The sequence below is a fragment of the Tupaia chinensis genome, unplaced genomic scaffold (assembly GCF_000334495.1).
Source record: "Tupaia chinensis unplaced genomic scaffold, TupChi_1.0 Scaffold000578_2, whole genome shotgun sequence".
NCBI lineage: Eukaryota > Metazoa > Chordata > Mammalia > Scandentia > Tupaiidae > Tupaia > Tupaia belangeri.
In genome coordinates, this window is record NW_006160094.1 from 3,143,006 (window position 1) to 3,153,744 (window position 10,739).

Consider the following 10,739-nt stretch of genomic DNA (forward strand, 5'->3'; position numbering starts at 1 on the left):
GTGGCTTAAACTCATGCCCAGCATGTGTGCATGCGTGGCCAAGATCTTGAGAGGAGAATGGAGGAGAAGGGATCGTGGTGTGGCCATCTACCCTGGGGGGTGATTTCTTGCTTTCTGTGTCTCTGTCTCTCTCTGTCTTTCTGGTGAGCACACATGCCCTATAGCAAAAACCTCTCCAAAAATTTTTTTAAAAATTTTTAATTAAAAAAAAAAGCGGACCAGCAGGTGGCGTGGTGGTTAAGGCGCCGGACACTCCCACATGACGGACTGTGGTTCGAATATCGGACCTGCTGGCTTGCTTGCTTTCTCACTTTCCCTCTCTCTCTCTCTCTCTGTATCTCTCTCTGGCCAAATTAAAATAAATTAATGAATAAATAAAATTAAAGTAAGTAATTATTTGAAAAAAAAATAAAAAGCTTGCTAGCACTTCCTTGAATTGAAGTTGGGGAAAGATAGTGCCTATAGATAGCTGAAGAGCAAAAGAAAAGAAAACAAAACAAAACAAAAAACCTGAAAGCGGAAACAGGAATACATTTCAATTTCCCCTAACACTCTTGCTGCCATAAAAATCTGACCTATAAGGCTGATGCCCTAGTTTTTTCTTTGTTCCTTTATTCCCTATAACAGAGAGAGAGAGAGAGAGACAGAGAGAGAGAGAGATAGAGAGAGAGGCACTCTCAACGGTCCCATGCCACAATCCCCCTCCAGTCTCTTCCAGCCAACCAGCATCATGGGAACACACATGCATTCCTGGCATAAACAAATCAACCCAGGGACAGGACCCAGGCTTTCGCATGGCTTCCAGCACCAGAGCACTGTGCTCCTGTAGCACCAATGTGAGACCATGGACTCTGGGAGAGTGCAGAGGCGGGATTCTGACAGCTCTCTAAGGCGAATGTTTCCTGTGGAGATTCCAGTTTGAGATCATTTGACTGAAGGCAGGCTTCTGATGACAACCTTCTTCTGGGGTACCAACCTCGTTGCACCCTTTGATTTGCCTTCGATTCAGTATTGACCATGAACATTTAAATCCTGAGCAAAAGGGCCAGCAGATAGCATAGTGCTAGGCTCCCATGTGGCTTACTGCAGTTTGAGTCCTGCCCTGAGAGCTTGTAAATCACACCGGGTGTGAATGTGTGCATGCCCAAAATCCAGAGAGGTAAATGAAGGAGAAGGGATTGTGGCATGGCCATCCCTCTGGGGAGTGATTTGTCACTTTCCCTCTCTCTGTCTCTCTTCGGCAAGTGCATGTGTCCTATGGCAAAAACCTAAAAGGAATAAAATAAATAAATCCTATGGGAAGAACCAGCTGGGTGGTATGGTGGTTAAGGCAGCTGGATCCCATATGTCCAAGTGAGTGATTCAAGTCCCAGAACTGGTAGCTTTGAAAATGTATTGGGGGGACCAGCAGTTAGTGTAATGGCTATGTTGCTGGGCTCCCACGTAGTCAACCGCGGTCCGCGTCCTGGACCTGGTGGCTTAAAACTCATGCCAGGCACATGTGCGTGCGTGCCCAAGATCCCCAGAGGAGAATGGAGAAGGGATTGTGGCGTGGCCATCCCCCCTGGGGGGTGATTTCTCGCTTTCTGCCTCTCTGTCTCTGTCTGTCTGACGAACTCATGTGCCCTATAGTGAAAACCTCTCAAAAAAAAAAAAAAGAATAAAAAAGAAAATGTATTGGGCATGTGTGTGTGCATACCCAAAATCTGAAGAGGAGAATGGAAGAGAAGGGATTTCAGTGTGGCCATTCCCCTGGGGGCGATTTCTCACTTCCCATCTCTTTTTCTCTTTCTCTGTATCTCTGGTGAGTGTGAGCACCCTATAGCAAAAACTGGGGGAAAAAAATCCTATGGGAAAAGACCACACAGACGCCATGTTATACAATCGGCACTTGTTTGTTTTATTATTACGCTTTATACAGCTTTTGTCTAATCAGCTAAAGTCCTCTGCTTGGGGAGCAGACACCTCAGTAGTTGGAGGTCATGGTCTGAGAGAGTCTTTCTTCTGAGTTTCCATTCTGTGTTCCCCAGAACTTACAGAAACTGCAGGGAGGCCTGGTGTGCACCTAGCACAGTGCTGCAGCTACGTGGGTGGTTCAGGATGGGGGGGCGGAGGTGGGACTTGGGTGGTATGTTAGTTTTCTAAGGCCATTGTTAACAAATTACCACAGAGCAGGAGGCTTAAGACCAAAAGAACTTTATTGTCTCATAGTTTTGGAATCTATAAATCCAAAATCAAGGTCTTAGTGGGTTGCTCCTCTGTGGGATCCGAGGAGAACCTGTTCCATGCTGCTCTCCCGGTTTCTGGTGGCCACTGGCAGTCCCTAGTGTCCTCGGCCTGCAGTTGCACCAGTCTGATCCATATCTCTGTAGTCACATGGCTTCTTCCCTCTGAGTGGATGTCTCTAGGTCTTTTCTAAGACACCAGTCATGTTGGCTTAAAGGCCCATGCTACACCACTGATATCTCATCTTAACTAGTTAACCTACAAAGACCCTATTTCCAAATAAGGTCACATTCACAGATACCAGGGAGTAGGATTTAAGCATATTGTATTGGAGGACATAATCCAGCCTATAACAAGTGACAAGGCAGATTGTCATAAAGGATCGCTATATACAAAAAATGAAATATAACTTTAGTATCATCTGCACATAACATCAGGGAACTTGGGAAAGACCTGGATGAGACAGCGAGAGAGGAGAAGCAGGAAACCCTAGAAGAAGTCCTTGGGACGGTCCAGTGTAGGGGTATGGACTGGAAAAGTGACCCTAGCATGACGGGGGGAAGGAGAGGCTCATCTGGCCACTCGCTTGCCAGCTTTGTGGAGAAGACACTCTGAACAGAGTCAGTGTCAATGGTTTGGGCTAACTGCTGGCTCATCTCACTTCCAACAGGCAAGTCTGTACGTCCTCAGTTTCACAAGAATGCTGGGACACACTGAATTTACAGTCACGTTTCTGAGACAGTACCTTAAAGGATGCGGAAAAATAATAGGAATATGTTCAAGTAACGGGGAGGAATTTGACCCAACAAGTAATTCTAAGGTCCTGCAAAACTCAGAGGTAGGAAGGGGTTTCAGAGTTTAGACAACACTGACTTGCAAAGAGGTGGTTTTCGGCTTCTCGAAGGTATCCTGGGGTGTCAGAAGGCATGAGAAGAGACAGGCCCTGGTCTCACTGTGGAATCCCTCCATGGGGACCTGACAGGGCAGTTACCCCGGCTGCTCTCAGCTTCGAAGTGGCCTTCGCTCTCGCATCAGGACAGAGCAATGGTATCCACTAGCTCACCACGGAGTCGGGCTGCAGCTGGAGACACGAGGATCGGGGTCGGTCTCTACCACGTCTGAGGCAGAAGGGCCAGGAGAACGAGTGTTTCATCGTCAAGGACGCCATCATGGTCTCTTACTCTCTGTATTGCATTCTACTAGTACATGCTTCTCATTAATTTGCGTGGATGGAAACCACTTAAGAAAGACATTTTTTAAATGTTAAGAGAATGACCCAAGAAGAGAAAATATCTAGAACTTGGTGCCGGCTGTCACCATAGCATCTTGCTGGGATTCACCTGGTAGGAATGAGAGTGAGATTAACACCACTATTTGGGCAGGGGAACCAAACAAGGCCAAACACAAATTTAAACACTGGGGCACCTTCTCCTTTCAAGGAATTGTTTCCAATAGATCCATCTTGCTCTCCCTTTGCCCTTTCCTCACCAGAGATGGGAACTTCTATTTTTATTTGTCTCTCATGATAAAGCTTATCACTTGTTTTTAATTGTGGTAAATTTGACTCAGGTAATAGAATTCTGCCGACTGCTGACTTGTGAGAAAAGTAAGACAGCTGTTTTCAGGTGTTAAAAAGAGCTTGGATAGACAGTTAACATAATCTACTGTGAACAATTTTTTCCCCACTGTGGTAGATAAGTATGTTTGGCTTGAGTTGTTAAACCTTTGAATGTGCAGATATAGATATTGATATCCAACTACCTGCAGAGAACTAATTGTCCACAGATCTTGACAGCTCTCCTTCTATGTGAACACTTTTTCCCTCAGTCAATCACTTCTAAAAGGAAAAGTAAATCTTATTTTTTTCCACTGCGCCAAGAGGAACTGCTGTATATTCTGTTGATAAGATGCAGACAGACCCTGTCCACGAATGCTCCTGTCGCCCAAGCAAGGAGTTAACATGCACACTCACCACTGAGCACACCGAGAGCCAGTAGCCGTGAGATCCAGAAGTTGAGTACTTCCCCCTGCAGACAGAGTATCAGGCGGGCCTGTCAGGAGGTTGTGAGAGGCAAGAAATGCTGACTAGTTTCTTTAAATTTTAAAAATGCCCAACAAGAGGGCAAAACAGGAAAAAATAAACACCAGTTTAAGCCAAAATGGGAATGATATTCATCTGATCCAAGATACAACACACACTGATGGGAGCAGTGGGGGAGAACCACTTACCCACTTAACAGCATCTGCAACACATATGGGGTGCTTGCAATGTGCCTTCTCTAGAGAGCTTCACGTTTACCATTTAACAATACTGAGTAAGGACCAGCAGTTAGTGTAATGGCTATGTCGCTGGACTCCCACGTAGTCAGCTGCAGTTCACGTCCTGGACCCGGTGACTTAAAACTCACGCCGGGCACGTGTGCGTGCATGCCCAAAATCCTGAGAGGAGAGTGGAGGAGAAGGGATTGCAGCATGGCCATCCCCCTGAGGGGTGATTTCTCACTTTCTGTCTCTCTGTCCCTCTCTGTCTGTCTGGCGAGCGCATGTGCCCTACAGCAAAAACTTCTTAAAAAAAATACTGAGTAAGGATCAACTCCATAGATCAATGGTAATGAGTTACTCAGGAGATGCTGGACCCACATGGATGACTGTAGTTCAGATCTCTAGCCCGGTCAGCCTGAGCCCATGAGTGAGCACCCGTCTATTGGACTGGAAGACTGGAGGAAGGGAATTGCAGCATGACAAGACCTTGTGGAGGGTGCTCTAATCTCTCTCCATACATATATATTTCTCTCTCTCTCATGCTCAAGCAGGTGCTCTATCACAAAGAAAAATAAATAAATTAGCAAAACATATAAGCAGTAAATAAATACATAAGTAAAAACAAGTACTATAATAAAGTAATGAAGTATATAAAAAGTAAAGGTAGTAATAAATAGAACACAGAAATAAAAATGAATAAATATTAGTTATTTAATTTATTTTTTAAAGAATTATTTATTCAATTTCATGTATTCATTCATTTAATTTGACCAGAGAAAAACACACAGAGAGAGAAAGTGAGAAAGCAAGCCAACAGGTCTGGGACTTGAACCATGGTCGGCCATGTGGGAGTGTCCAGCGCCTTAACCACCACACCACCTCCTGGCCCCAGTTATTTAAATTTTAAACATAACTAATAACATTGAATTTGTAGGCTACATCCTCTCTCACTAGCCCTAATTACTCTTTTAAAAGTATAAAACAAACTAATCAATTTACTCCTTGCTTTGCTAAACCCTTTTCTCCTTCTTCTTCTTTTATTTTTCTTCTTTTTCTCCTTCTCCTTCTTCTTCTCCTCTTTTATTTACATTTAATCACTGTACATCTTTCCAACACTAAAAAATGAATTTTTTCAGCATGAAGACTTTGTGTATTAGTCCAGTCAAAGGTATTACCATACACATTATCAACAGATAATTTTCATTTTTGTGCCTGTTAAATGTTTAGATTTTTTTTCCCCTTGATTTCCTTTCTCTGGCCCCCCATAGCTTACCTTCCTCCCACACTGTTTCTTGTATCCACAGTTACTCTCTATGCTTTAATACCGTCCAGTCTTTCAGCTTCTGCCACAGAGTGCAGACATTTGGTATATATTAAGTGTGGACATACAGTGCCTCTTTTCATATTCTGGTTTGCTTTGCATAGCAATAAATCTTCTATGTTCATCCACTTTCTATCAAATGCCAGGGTCGTATCATTTTTTATGGCTGAATAGTATTCCATAGTATATAGGTGCCACATTTTTTCAATCCAGTCAGTCATCTGTTCTTGGACATTTGGGATGAGTCCATGTCTTAGCAATTATGAATACTGCTGCAATAAACACGGATGTGCGAGTATTTTTCTTACTGAGTAGATACCCAAGAGTGGAATTGCTGGATCATATGATAGTTTTATTTGTTGATTATTAAGGAACCTCCAAAATTTACATTCCTACCAACAGTGTAGCAGAGTTCTCGTTTCACCACAAACACACAAACCCCATTAGTACTTTTTTTTTTTTTTTAATCTTAGTCATTCCAACTGGGATTAGGTGGTATCTCATTCTGGTTTTGCTTTGCATCTCCTTTATGATGAGAGATACTGAACATTTTTCCACATGGCTTTTGAGCTGTTCGTGTGTCTTTTTTAGAGAGTTGTCTGTTGAGCCCATTTGCCCATCTTTTAATTGGATTGTTTAGGTTTTTGTGAGTAAACTGCTTGAGTTCCCCGTATATTCTGGATCTCAGTCCCTTATCTGAGGCATAGTGTGCAAATGTATTCTCCCATTCCAAGGGCTGTCTCTTTGCTCTAATAATTATTTCTTTTGCTATGCAGAAGCTTTTAAAACTGATATAAGGCGGGATCAGCAGTTGACATATTGGCTATGTCACTGGACTCTCATGTAGTCGACCATGGTTCGAGTTCTGGACCTGGTGGCTTAAACTCATGCCGGGCACGTGTGTGTGCTTGCCTAAGATCCCAAGAGGAGAATGGAGGAGAAGGGATTGTGACGTGGCCATCCCCTGTGGGGATGATTTCTTGCTTTCTGTATCTCCATCTCTCTTTCTTTGTGGCAAGTACATGCATCCTATAGCAAAACCCTCTCAAAAAATAAATAAATAAAAATAAGGCCAACTTTCTATTCATGAAAACTCAGGAAATAGAAAAGTGAATTTTGGGCCTCTTATGTAAGAAGTTTTGCCTACTCCAATGTCTCTAAAAGTTTCCTGTGTTTTCCATCAGTAGTTTCAAAGTTTGAGGTTTTATGTTTAGATATTTTATAGTTTGTGGTTTTATGTTTAGGTCTTTGATCTATTTTGAGCTGATTTTTGTTTGTGGTGAACAAAAATCTATTATTGCCTTTTCTAATTCTCTGAAGAATATCTCTGGTAATTTGATTGGGGTTTTATTAAATTTGTAAATTTATTTGGGTAGAATTGACATTTTGATTATATTAATTCTTCCAATCCAGAAGCATTGGGATGTCCATTCCCTCTTTTATAACATTTTCAATTTCTTTTTTTAGTTTTTCATAGTTTTCCTTATAGAGGTCTTCGACTTCTTTGATTAGTTTTATTCCTAGGTATATATATATTTTTCTGGCTTCTGTAAATGGGATTGCTTTCTTCAATTCTACCTCAGTCTAACCGTTTTCTTAAACACACATGCACACACACACACAAACACACACCCCACTGGTATGCTGGTATGTATATCTGGTGGGTAGCATTCTATTTGATGTAACAGATGCTATTATACTCTACATATTATTTTATACTCATCATTTCACCCCAAAAACTACATCTTGGTGAATTTTCTATGTCAATATATATTGATCTACTGTTTGCAAATATCCTATTGTGTGGCTCTAAACAGTTTATTCAACTATTCTCTTACTAAAGATAATTAGGCTGTTCTAAATTTTTTCTATGACAGAATGCTGAAAGTATCAACATATATTTGCAGTGTCTTCCAGAGATGAGAATCCATTTCCTCTCATGCTTTCCAATACTTGATACTATCATGAGCATGTGTAAGAACAAAGGAGACTACTTCCTCCATCCTGGGTGATTTAATCATCCACTTACTGAAACAAAAGAAGAGAAAACATTTCTCATGGCCCACAGTCACCCCTTGTTTCAATGACCATTGGTAAGGATGTTCTATGTGACGTTTCACAGAAAGAAGACCCGGAATGGGCATGTTTTTAGAGAATGTTGTCTCATGTTAATTTTGATATAAGTATTCACAGGAAAGAAGAAAACTGATTGCAGTTTCACTGGCCTGCTGCAGCTGAAGGAAAGTTAAAACCACTTGGTGAGGTACTTCTCTTTCAGGTTATTTTACCTACTACAAATATAAGGGGAATATAGGTTATTTTAAGGTTCTTTCCCATGAGTTCATAATCACAGGCTAGGCCAAGTGCCACCCTCTAAGGACAGAGCAAGATAAAGGAGACACGGGCTGTCCCTTCAGGAAGTCCACAGCCAGAATCTATTGCCACCCGATATAAACCACAGACACCGATATCTTACTGAGGCAAAAACGTCCACAGTTAAGTATTGAGAGCAACTGTAATTATTAAATATCCAACGATTTTTCTAAGGTCGTTGACAACCGCTTCACCCTCAAACATGTCCATTCCTGGTTGGGGGCTTCGTGTTGCTGGTAAACCTGGATTCCATGTCAACTGCTGTTTCAGAGCGCTGTGTGAGTAAGGGTTCCCTCAATCCTGAGAATAATGTGATAATTGAAAACAGAGAGGCTATATGTACTTGTGACCCAGAGGAAAACAGATGTATGCACAGAGTGACCGATGACCCTAACTCACCAGCCTCTTTTAAACTTTAAACTAGCCTAGAGTATGATAACCACTTTTTCAACTTTGGAAATCAAAAGAAAACCAACTCCCCCTTGGTGTAAGGAGAAATTACAGGCCTGACTTTATAAGCAAGCATATTATTCAAATTGGTGCATAAGTACTGCCTCAATTAAATTCACAGGTGGTAAAATCCGGATGTGCTGTAGACAGAACAGATTATCTATAGATGTTTTGCCAAAAATAGAATACAACATCTTCCACAGATGCTCTTCCATTAATTCTTATTTTTTCTAGAGATTAATTGTTTCACCCAGTGGACATTCGTTATTCTTCTCCCCCCAACACAGATAAGGACATTTGAGGGGTGAGCAGTTCCCTGGGATATTCAGGGGCAGCTGGTGAATGAATAAGAGGACACAGTTGTCTGCCTAAAGTGGACGTACCCAGCCAGCATGTCAGAGCCACCATTGTCTCCCCTGCCCACCAGGAGCTCATTGTGGATGGATGGGCCTTCCTCCAGGGTCCATAATAAACCCTGGGCAGGTGGAGGTAAAATAAGCCCTGGATGGAACACACTGCTGCCAGACTCAGAGCGCAGAATCTGCCAACTGGGATGATACCCATCCTAAATTGGAATTGCCGGTTATGGTGGTGCACCCTCGCCAAAGGAGACTGGCTACAAGTCAGCAGCTCCTGGCACGGACGACTTTGAAAAGCTGACCTCAGTTCCAAACTTGGATTGCAAAAATGCTCAAAATCGTTGACCTCGTAATTCTATAACAGTCATTACCCCAAGAAAATGATCTGTTTATCTCTCTGCGCATAAACATAGACACAACATAAATATATGTGTGCTAAGAGTGCTCTTAAGGGTTATTTATATTAAATAAAAATTGGAGACGCTAAGTGGTATAGAAAGTATTAATTTTCTTGTTTGCTTATTTGTTTTTGCCATAGAGCATGTGCACTCAACAGAGAGAGACAGAGAAAGGGAAAGTGAGAAGTCACTCCCTGAGGGTATGGCCATGCTGCAATTCCTTCTTCTCCATTATCCTCTTAGGATTTTGGACACACACACACACGCACACACACACACACGCACACACACACCTGGAGTGATTTTAAGCTGCTAGGTGCAGGACTCAAACTGCTGTTGGTCATGTGAAAGCCCAGTATCTTAATCTCCATGCCACCTGCTGGCTCCTATAATATTAATTTTTAGACAACCAAAAGATAGCAATTCATTCACTCTTTAGAAATAATACTTTTGATATGTAGGTAATCTTATGGTAAATGGCCAAGGTAAAAAGAGGTGTTTACATAACTGTATATTTATTAGGATACCAATGCAGTTGCTTTGTGTAGACAGATACATATTTCTATGATATTCCTCCCCCCCAAATAAAAAAGTACTTACAGATGGTAGCAGTATGAATGCTTCTCTTAAAATATTCTTCTTTGAATGCTTCTCTTAAAATATTCTTCTTTATGCTCTGTATTTTCCATTTCCACATTGAACACATATTGCAGTTCAAAATTAATCATGCATTTTTAAAAATTTTAGTCTTAGGAGATTTGTTTTCATCACTCACTATCTCCCGAAGGCATTTACTTGAATCTTAATTGTATTTCTTTCAAAGGTGCAAACTCCAATGGTCTTAAACTAGCCTAAGCCTTTCATGACTATCTAAAGATACTTCTAAATCAAAGGAACTTAAAATTTTAGTTTACTAATCCCTTAATACTCCCTTCAAATCATGTCGCAGTTTCAAATATTCCGCTACCTAGAAAGCCACCAAATAAAAACCATTTGTTCCCCCAAACTCAGATACTAAATGTCGCCATCTCAATAGGTAAGTTTTAAATGCTTTATGTCCACTTATTTTGTTCCTTACAAAATCCCTGCAAAACCAGCAAGAAGAACAGACTTCAAAGTATGACGAGTTGCCCTTATGTCACACAAAATTTGGGGAAATTCTTCTGCAGATTTCTGCAAACGTACTGTAGACAACAACTCTTTGCAACTACTAGTTGATGTTTAATTTAGTAAATTAATGCATATTTCAAAACTGCCATATTTGTGTACAAAGGTAATTAATTATTTAATGAACATGTAAAATCTAGGCCAATAAAGAAAGGGGCATTTAAAAAGTTCTTACTATTTCTG

General features: G+C 41.3%; 1 long non-coding RNA gene across 1 annotated transcript in view; it reads right to left on the reverse strand.

Moving 5' to 3' along the window:
• Window positions 1-1,918: 1,918 nt before the first annotated feature.
• The window catches only part of LOC114009638 (uncharacterized), a 17,260-nt gene continuing 8,439 nt past the window's right edge, over window positions 1,919-10,739 (reverse strand). The window contains exons 2-3 of the long non-coding RNA XR_003551025.1: window positions 4,199-4,253; window positions 1,919-3,566 (exon numbers count right to left, since the gene is read on the reverse strand). This is a non-coding gene — a long non-coding RNA (uncharacterized LOC114009638). The remainder of the gene's footprint in view (window positions 3,567-4,198; window positions 4,254-10,739) is intronic.